The sequence below is a fragment of the Galeopterus variegatus genome, unplaced genomic scaffold, assembly GCF_000696425.1.
Source record: "Galeopterus variegatus unplaced genomic scaffold, G_variegatus-3.0.2 Scaffold1301, whole genome shotgun sequence".
Classification (NCBI taxonomy): Eukaryota; Metazoa; Chordata; class Mammalia; order Dermoptera; family Cynocephalidae; genus Galeopterus; species Galeopterus variegatus.
Genome location: NW_007727412.1, coordinates 218,009 through 229,381, shown reverse-complemented (window position 1 = coordinate 229,381; position 11,373 = coordinate 218,009). Strand labels below are relative to the sequence as shown.

Genomic DNA, 11,373 nt, shown 5'->3' with positions numbered 1-11,373 from the left:
GTTAATCATCCCTGTTTAGATTTCCGGAAGTTTTATGCCAATTATATGATCTCATAATTTGACTTAATAGAACCTCTCTTGAAGCTCGTTTTGCTCTGAAAAGTTACTGGATATATACAAGTTTTTTTTCCTTCTCTTATATAAGATATAAATGCGGGATCCTGAAGCACACAGACTTCCTAGCACCTTAATTTTTCTGGGATAAAATAGTGACATCATATTCAAAAGCATTCTAGGTGATTTACTTTTCTTAATAAAAATGGAAGAAATAGGAGAAATTTACAAAACTTGAGACAAGTTGGAAATACTCCCTTGAGGTATGTTGTCCACAGTGGTTAGAAATGCAGTCAATATTGAGGTCAGATTTATCACCATACCTGAGAGCAGAGACAATGAAGGTAAGCCTCATGAAGCTCATAAGAGAAGGAATGCTGAGATTGAAAGAGTCTGGACATTAGTTTGCAAGGAAACAGAACTCCACTTCTTACCCTTCATTTATTACTGTTTCTCTACTTGAGTGGAATCTCGTAAGGAGATTCTATAAAATGCAGATTCCTGGGCTCCAAAACCATAGACTTATTTTTTACTCACAACATATGTTTTATTCTGAATTATGCAAAATTAATTATGCACAATCAAAACTCCAAACAATTACCATTTATAAGATCCACCGATGTTACATTTTTAAATGATTACTAATACCTTTCTTTAAATCTGAGTTCACTCAAATTTGTCAGTATAATCTCATTTGTTTTATTTTTACTGACTATAATTACCAAGTTGTAAGAACAAACAATCATGACGATACTAACACTTGACAGAATTCTGAAGTTTGATAATATCTGGATATTGGGCAGCATCCAATTAAAATATCAGTATAGCTTTCATTTATCAAAGAAAACATTTTATTCAAGTTCCCAAAACAAACTGAGAAGTTATGTTGGGTTTGAATTGAGGGAAAAGGCCGAGTTAAAATATGAAAGCAAATAGTTTTCATTTGGTGGGAGGTGAAATCAATACATACATTCTAATCAAACATCTGTCCCATGTGACACTTTTCAAGGTTTTAAGAGTGTACCAGGCCAAACCCTTTGCTCCCTTCTCTGCTTTTGCTTTGCTTTTCCCTTTTTCTTTCACTTGCTTTGCCTCCAGCCCTTTTCTTTGACTCTGGTTCATCCATATTGGGTACTGTCCAGGCTGGTCTAGAGGACTCTTTTTGTTTCTCTCAATATCAGTCTCCATTTTCATGTCCTCTTCTTCATCTTTCACCACACATTGCATTTTCTCTTGGCAATGTTTGGGTTCCACCACAGTTGCTATCTCTTGAATAACTTTTATCAAAACATCACTGTCTATTTTGAGAATACTTTTAAGTCTGCCGAGCTCTTTGGGGGCATTCTTTTTTCTCTTCTCAGCATGCATCTTCCTTTTCCACCTCCTCAGGAAGCTTTTAGCCATGTTTTACTTGAGAAACACACAAATGTGCGTGCCACAAGATCACACTGACTGGAAGTCAGACCAGAGATTCTAATTGAGTAGGCCTGAGGTGAGGCCAAGACATGTGCATTATAGTAAGCTTTCTGGGTGATTCTGATACGGGTGGTTTATGGATCAATCTTTAGGAACACCACTGTGTATGCCTAAGAGATAATTTTCAAGAGAAAGCATTTACTGTCAATGTTAATTCGATAGGTAGACTTTGTAACTTTCTCATTTTCACTTATTGTAGGTCGAATCAAAATACTTCTCAGCCACTCTTAGTGTTCTTTATCAATGGTCCCTTCAATTGATTCTAAAATGTATATCAATGAACCAGCTGTAATAGAGCTAAACTGAAGAATTATTAAAAATATTAATTCATGGATGTTAAGAAATAATGTAATTAAACATATGGAAGTCTAATATTAATGTTAGAGAAAAATTTGTAATTAACTGAGAAGGAATTTAAAATGTTCTATCTTCCAATAATTTCTGTGGCTCAGATATTAAGGCAGGATGACAGAGTTATTTAATACGATGTCCTTTTGTTTCTTGACGTTGCAAATAATTGAATTGAATACCTTAGATATATGTTAGGGTAACTGACTCATCCTCAATAAAAATAATACTAATAATAATAAATCTATAAGTTAAAAAAATTATAACATAGGACTAAAATATTAGATGTGTAGCACAAGTTGAGAAGTAGCCTAATTATGCCATTTTGGAATATTAGATGTTTCAAAACATAGACATGTGTATGTTATTACACAGGTTTTAATGGAAGGTGGAAGAATTATAAGAAGGTTTAGGATATTGTTGAAACATTGGTGATGACAAATGCATGTATATACCTTTCTCTTTAAGTCAAGTTGGGAATGATACTACCTGATTCTCATACTACATACTGTAAAATCTCATAAAATTCACTGTATGAGCCAAGTGACATTAATTTTAATTTACTTTTTCCTAAGAACCATTGACAGATTTCCTTAGTAGCCATAAGTACAAGCCACACCCCCCAGACCTATTGAATTAGAGTCCAGGAATCACTGTGTACTCACTGTGTACTCTTTCTCTTAACTCCTCTGAATCCTGAGGAATTGAGCCACAGTGAATATGAACAACATGCTATTATTACAAATACTTTAGATACAAAAATGTCACAAACTGTTTTCTACTCTCAAATAACAGATACTAAAAAGCAACCAAGTGATGGTCAATTGCATTAGTTTTCTATCGTTCTATAAAAAGTTTCCACAAAAGTAGCAGCATAAAACGTCAGTTAATTAGCTCACGGTTTCTATAAGTCAGAAGTTGGTCATAGCATGATTACATTCTCTGCTCAGAATCTCACAAGGCTGAAATCAAGTTGTCAGCCAGTCGCATTCTCATCTGGAGCTTGGGATCCTCTTCCAAGCTCATTCAGGTAGTTAGCAGAATTCAATTCCATGTGCTTGTAGAACTTAGGTCCCCATTCCCTTGTTGGATATCATCTGGAGCTATTCTTAGCCTCTAGAGGCCTCACACATCCCTTGCCTTGTAGCCTTCTCCATCTTCAATGTTAGCCACCGGGACTCTCTCACACTGATTCCCTCACACTCCAAATCTCTTGCTTTAGGAAGAGTTCGGTGCCTTTTAAGGGCTCATCTGATTAGTTCTGACACACCCAGGATAATCTTCCTATTTTAACATCAACTGATTTGAGATTTTATTGGCATCTGCAAAGTCCCTTTTGCTATGTAATCTAACATTATCATGATAGTGATAATTCATTATATTCAAAGGTTCCATCCACACTCAGAAGCAGGGGATCACACAAGGGCGACTGAGGGGCATTAGGGATCTTCTGAGATTTCCGCCCATCGCATATGTCTTATATTTGTAAGTTTACTATTTAAAGCTTCAAAACGCTTAAATACTTTGTTGTTTATCTTTGCACAGCACCGCAAAGTGCACTGAGTTGACAGGCCTATCTCAAAAAGAGGAAGATGAGAATTTCTGGGATTGCACTGCCATGCTCTCTTGTGAAGCTGTTTACCAGCTTTCTTTCATAACTAGAAGATCAACATTTAGCATGATAGAAATGCAATACACAGAATTTACATAAGTCTTGACAATATACTAAATATATTCAAGCACAATTTCTTCATGTCCTCTTCACAGTAATCCCATTGGTTTTATTTTATCAACAAGGCACTGAAATTAGAAGATGTCACACAATTCAATGCCAGAGAAAAGTGGTGAAGTGGGTACACGGACATATAACATTCCCTAGGGGAACTCACAGCTACCTGCTCTCTACTCATCACAGCCTATTTGGCACCATAGAAAGGACGTAGTATAATACTCAGGCTGACTTAACAGAAAATGAAGTTGAGTGGAAGCTTTTACAGGCTTCCTAAATGGTATAAACCCTCTATTCCCTGTCTGCACATTCCAATATCTCTGGGTCAAAATATGTTTCATTACTTTAATTTTCTCTATTATCCATACCCTCAAATTAGAATCTCAGGAAGCTCCTATAACTCATAGAGATGTATGTGATTAAAACGTGTCGAGGACAATATTCCCCAATATGTATGCCTTTAAAATGGATCCAAGCATTGAAGATTAGCTTTTAGATTTTAACTATGGAATGAGAAAAAGTTGTGTGTGTGTGTTTGTGTGTGTGTGTGTTTGTGTGTGTATCTGTTTGCATGCATACACAGATGCTTCGAGTTGGAGGGAAATAGTGAGGAAGACTAAATGCCTGAAATCACACCACAGATAGACCTGCTTGTTCTGCTTATACAAAAGGCTGGTCTGCATTTAGGCTACATACAAATGTAAAAGAAGACTCTATTAACTATCAAAACAACTTCCTTGGATGAACAAAAAAATGTTCCCGTTTCTCCAATCTGGTAGCCACGAGTCACATATGACTACTGAGCACTCGAATGTGGCTAGTGAGAGTGAGGAACTAAACTTTTGATTTTATTTAATTTTAATTAATTTAAATAGCCACATGAACCTAACAGCTACTGTACTAGACAGTGAAGATCTAGGTCCGAGTATAGGTTAACCAATCAGTTGAACACATAGCCCTTAAAAGATAGTTAATGTTTGCATATTTATAATATTTTCTTTACAAAGAATTTTAGGTGATTATAGAACAACAAATAATCTTAGTTTGCAAATCTAAAAATTGTATATGTACTTTAGACCAGTGATTCTCAAAGCGTGCTCTCCAGACCATAAACATCAGCATTGTCTCGGAACTTGTTAGAAATATCATTATCAAGCCTCACCGAAAACTTAAATTGGAGACTTGAAGGTAGGGGTCCAGCAGTTTGCTTTTAATGATTCCCCCCCAGGTGATTTTTGTGTACTTTTGAAAACCGCTTTCGTTGAGCAATATGTATATTAGATAATTAATTATGTAACTATTTAACACAATAAATCATTTTCTTTACTAAATAGTTAGGTAAATCATTATATAATACTTCAAAAATATTTCAAATATCAATAACTCACATTTATGATTCTGTTTAGATTAGAATGAAAAAGCCAAGGAGGCACATCTGCCTAGGCTGATGGATCGATTAGTCTACGGGCATATCTCCTGAGCTCCTAATGGCTGTCCCAGTGTGAGGATTTCCTCTCTGATATTTTGTCATACAAAATGCTGCAGCAACTTTGAAGATCCTGCCAAAGATGGTTTCTTAAGGGGCATCGTTGCCTTGGGTGTACAAAAAGGTCTCAAAGGAATCATTTGTTTTTAAGCCAACTGTGTTTGAAACTGCTCAGTATCAGAGAAACTATGTGAGAATTGAAAATTTTCAGTTAATCAGCCATTCTTATGTCTTGGACATTATTGGATAAAAGCAGTATTCCTTGTAGTCTTTCCTTCCATTTTTAGTCTTTTTTTCCTTCAGTAAACTGAAAATAGCCATTGTTTAAAGATCAAACTTCTAATTTGTAAGACTAGCGTTTCATAACAAAAGCAGAGATCAAAATTTATTTTGCCACCAAAAAAAAAAAAAAAACTCATCTCGTTTTTCATTGAAGCTGGCCTTGCCTATTTAAAATTTTTATATATTTTAATGAATCACCTTTCATTAAATGTCAGAGGGCTATGGTAGAAAAAATATGGGATTAAAATCACTCTGATGTGGGTGCGAAAATCAAGAAGCATGCTACATGTGGGCCCTTGAGCAAATTATTTAATTTCTATGATCCTCAGTTTTCTCATCTACAAAAGTGGAAATAATAACACTTAACTCAGAGAATTATTATGTGAATTAAAATAATAATAAAAGTGAAAGTGCCTAACATACTATACGAAAATGTTACCAAAGCAGAAATCCACAAAAAGGGAAACATTCTTATGGTTAAAATGGATATTTGCTATAAAAGGAGCCAACATATTTTAATAATCTTACTTGCTAAAATGCATTATTTTTTTCTCTTCATAGTTTTTTTTTTCATTTAAAAACAACTAATATAACCCATTTCTCTATTTAATTGAAGGTTTTTATTACTTTCAAACATTTCTGCTCAGATAATTACATTCCTGGTGAAGACACTTAATTTATATTTCATTTTAGCCTTAGTGCCTGCTTTAGTGTTTGATGGTTTATTGATCTATATTTTTATAAGCTTCTAAATTAAATATTTGATATCATACTTCTTTATGTTCTGTTCTTTTACTGTTAGCTTTATTTTGATATGATTTCAAACTTACAGAAAAGTTTCAAGAAATTCTCTTATTCCCTTCTCTGGATTCGTCAGCTGTTTATATTTAAATTTTATCTCATTTGTTTTACAAAATATACATAAAGAGAGCATATATATAAAGAGAGAATGATAAATACATTTCATTGTGTATTTGCTAATAACTAGTATATTATATAACCACAGTACAGGAAATTTAATGTTGACAGAATATTGTTATCTAGACCTCAGCCCATATTTTAATACTGTCAATTTTCTGAATAATCTCATTTATATCTATCCCTCTTCACTCTCAGTCCAGGATCCAATCCAAACCATGCTTTGCATTTAGCTGTCATGTCTCTCTAGTCTCTTTTATTCTGGAAAAGTTTCTTTGCTTTTCTTTGTATTTGATGACCTTGACATTTTGGAAGCCTACACTTATTTTGTGGAGTGCTTGTCTGCTGTTTCTTGGTGGTTATATTCTATTTGCACATTTTGGCAGGAATAGAAAGGAAGTGTTTCTGATCCATTCTTAATTTTATGTACAATAAATAGTCACATCTATATGCAAAAAGTTATTAAATATATTAAGGCCTTATTTTCTCTAGATATGAATCACGTAATTGATGCTCCAGTGTTGCCAGAAATAGTCTAATATTGTGGAAAGAACTTAGATGCTGGAGTCTAGGCTCCACAATGCTGTAATTGATCTTGGCCTGAAATCTCTGTGCCTTGGGTTCCGTGTGTATATAAGGATATGTTAATTTCTCCTACTACTTTTGCTTGGTGCGTGGACTTATTGTGATATTATATGCAAATTGCTGAGTATGGTGTCTCAAATAGAGTGAGGCTCAATAATGCTAGTGATCATTGGTAAGATATATGTGTGTGTGTATATATATATATATAAATATAAATATATATATATCATTATATTTATATAAAGCCCTTTTATTTTGATTTATTCCCAAGCATTTCTATACATGTAAATTGATTTTTAAAATCTTTCATTCCTGCTTTTCAACAAACAAGTACCATTTGAAGGTCCAAAATTTTGTTAACTAAATTACAAAGAATTAAATATATTTAAAAATATTTTCAAATCTAAACTGATCTCTTTTTATTTTGAATACCTGTAGTTTGTCCTAACTTCTTACAAAAATAAATTAGTATTCTTTTGTACTTAATTTGTCTTTATAAAAATAGTAATCATAACTGGTCTAGAAATTAATAGTATTAACTCACCACTGTTGATGACTTCGAACTGTATTGAGAAGTATTGTTTATCATTTCCCCTTGTTCACAGTTCTGTAGTTAATTTTAGTTTTTTGGCAATACATTTTTTTAAAGGAGAGCAAAAAACAAGGTTTATTGAAAACGTGTGATGATACAGCCTAAGAATCCTTTAAATGCAGATGTTCTATCAGAGTTCAATACCACTCAGGAGCTGGATATTTTCCCATAAACTAAACAAAACAAATGACTGACTTTTGAAATGACCATTGTCATCTTCTATGTTCTCTCTCTCCTGGTTTCTTGACAATTCAGTTGGGAGGGATCCTATGGAGAACCCTATGGAGAATCCTGAGAAATCCCCAGGAGATTGTGGGGCTTCAAGATGGAAAGAGCCTGGATGGATGCCTTAATCACAGCCTGACTGAGCCCCTTTACAGCTATGCAATCCTCACTAGACTATGCACAAGGAGAATGCAATATCGCATTATTCTCAGGTGCTTCCCTGCCTGCACCCCATTTTAACGTCTCTGTAATCAGGATATGTCTTAGAATTAAGGTGATAAGAAAGCACTGTGCCATAGTTTGATTGAAAAAAATTATTTTTCTTTCTTACTACACAAAATGATGCATCTTAGCAGCTTAGATTTGGTGAAATACATTCGCTCTTCTGTGTTAAGACAAGATTGTGGGGTGTTTTTTTTGGGGGGGTTGGGTTTGTTACAGCAGGGAGCATTAACTACTCTGTTAAAAGTGGAATGTGGTTCTCAGGGAAAAAAAGGGGGGGAACAATGTCAGCAGACACCCAAGACTTGAAAAGTTTTGCTTGTTTTAGAAGCTGCAAGCAGTTGGCTTTGAGTGGAGTGTAAATTATGAACTGGCAAATGACAGTAACTAATACCCAGTGGAATGTGAGTGGAACTAGAAAATGTTCTGGTACTTAATAGTGCATTTTCTTTTGATTGTGAACTGCGTAATCAGGAATATTTATTTGAATGATGTTTGTGGCTTTTTCAGTTATGGATTTAGTAATGGAAGCATATTGTAATAAATATTTTTGGGGTATAAGCAAATAATTAGCATCAATAGGCTTCAATTTATTTAATCATTTACTAAGAATAGTCATACATGTGGTGTAAAATTATTTTACTGAAAATAAGGTTATGATGTGATTATCTTATTCAGTTAATATGGCTATTTTCATATAATACATTTTCACATTGCAAAATTTCTTTGTTAACTATATTTTTATCATTAGCTTTTGCCTGGAAAAATGCAAGCCTAACGGATTGGCGGATTATTCCTTTAATACAATATAGAACCTTAGTTGTATGCAATCTTCAATATACAAACACCAGCGATCACAGAAGTGATTCAAATTTTATCCCGTTAAGCCTTAAGAGAAGCTTATTTCAGTGAAAGAAACAAGATATTTACACATTTTTAAACCTGAGACAACTGACCCTAACAAGGTGTTAATAATAAAATGGTAGAGATATTAATATACTTTCAACATCTACCAAAAATCTTTTAAAATGAAATTAACATGTATCTGCTTTGCCAAAAGCAATGCACTGAGGAATGATGCTTTCTTTTTAATCACATTTGAGTTTTCCCAATGATTATTTCTACCATTAATGATATGATAAAGAGAAACTTAGAGGAGCCATTGGGCAAGGAATTAAGATATTATCAGATAGGATTTTAGGTTGGTTCTATCTTTTGAATATTTTTTCCTTTTGTTCTCTATAGTTTTCACCCACAAAATGAAATTGTATTTGGTGTACTCTGATACACACACACACACACACACGACATGGTTGTGTTATATTATCAAATGAACAAAATGAAACTTGTTTGGACCCTAATAACTATGCCAATCTACAGGATAATCTAGTGTTGAGCATTTCAAGCCATTTCAAGCTGTGTCTAGAGACACAGAGTAAGGCATTGGGGCTTATGGAGTCTGAATAAGTAAGATCTCAAATTCTCTGCTTTCCCAAATCAAATCAAATACCTCCAATTTATGTATTTCATATGTTGGGATATACATGATGTTAATTAAAAATTATTGTGTAAAAGCTCCTAAAGCCCATTTATTATCCTGAATGTCAGTAAATCGCTGTCATTAAACAAGAAGACACCAGTCAGTCTGCATTGAAAATCCTCAACAAGCACTTGGTATCTAGAAACTTGAGTGAATTACACTAACTCTCTGGATATCAATTCCTTTTAAAATGGGGTTAATGATTATTCCTCATTACAATGATTTGAGAGTTAAATTAAATAATACAAGCAAAAGTATGTACACCAAGCTCCCATACCAGCTGCCTGTTTGTAAACTATTGCCAGACTGAAATGAGATAAGCTTATGTCACAATATAAATAAACTACATCACAAAGCACAGTATTTAATTCAGTCAGATTTTTGTTTTTTGCAGTAAAACTTTCCCCAATGAAGGAGGCAAAGTGCTGAGTTTCGTTCTGGCGCAAAATTCTTTAATTAAAGATTGTCCCTTTGGGAAGCACAAAAATTTTAAATACATAGAAAACTGCTTAGTTAATCTAAGTGCTTAAGAAAGTTTTAATATGAAGATAAGTTGGTTTGCCCCCCTCTCCTTTCCAAAATGAGTTTCTTCTAACACCAAGTCCATTTTAATAAATTATTTATCCTATGAATTTTGTGGTCATTTGCCATTGTGAACTTGAAATAAGATAATCAAGAGGTATGATCTTATGACTATCACTCTAAAATGGTCCACTCAGGAACACTATTCTCAACTGTGTGGTCTCCATTCACCTGTTCTCAGCTCCTATACCACTACTCCTACGATGCTTTTTAATGTTTATTTCCCTGTACTATAGTTAACTTGATCTGAAGTTGTAGGTACCCTGAGGCCAACATGGCGGTCATTTGTGACTTCCCCTCAGATATCGCAGGTCCCTTGGCCTTGTCTGGCAGTGAATTCTTCAGGTTGAACTTCCTGAATTATCAGTGAGTACCCGATACTTTAAATTCTAAATATGTCAGATAAAGCACTTGCACATATCACAAAATTATTAAAACAATGTTCATATCCTCAAACAATCTAAACCTTTCTTTAAAAAATAATTATTCCCCAAATTAGCAAGGCATATCTCCATTTTTGTACAAAGTGACATTCTACTTCTGTCTGGTTCTACAATAAAGACTGCTAGAGTAAGGAATGGCATTATCTTAAAAGGATGTACCCATTTTCACCCCAGATAAAGAGTTTTTGTAAGGACCAGACCAGGACAGAATACATTCTTTAGACCTCAGGTTTCATATGGGGAAAATTCAGTTAACTACTATTCGCCACCTACTGATCCAGTCCTATGAAAAAGTTGCTATATAATTTCTAGCTTAGAATTCACCCTAATATAGCAGCTAGGTCCCAATAATATAAATCTCAATTTACCTCCAAAATATGTTGACCATACATTCAAAAAAGATGGGGAAAAAAAGATGAAACCATCACCACAGACTAAAATGCTCTGAAAACCTGTTGTCATAAACTGGGGGAAATTTCTAGTAACTCTCGTGATACAGCTGCAATTTCTGATCCCTTGACCTGGAGGCTGCTGTTGTCCCTTTCTACACTGAACTGCTGAAAATATCACTTATGGATGCCTCCTAAAATAGCCAACCTCAACATGTTTCATATGCTTGCAGTCCTTGCTCACAGCTCCAAATATGTCACTCCTGTTAACTGCCTGTTTCAAGACTTACAGGACTAAGATACTTTTTCTCACCTGGATCTTCTTTTCACTTTGTGTGCACCTCCAAGGCCTTTTCTCTGAAACCTTGGTTATGGAGAAATGCCCCTAAATCCTCACTCCTTTCACTGACTATGTCATCCACTTCCCCGCCTTACATCTAATTGAGCTATGTCAAAAACACAGATATTCTCTGATACTTTCTCATGGTCTACTACTTATACT

General features: G+C 34.3%; 1 pseudogene; it reads right to left on the bottom strand.

The window, feature by feature from the left end:
* Positions 1-993: 993 nt before the first annotated feature.
* On the bottom strand, positions 994-1,458 carry LOC103593208 (annotated as a pseudogene).
* Between the last annotated feature and the right edge of the window lie 9,915 nt (positions 1,459-11,373).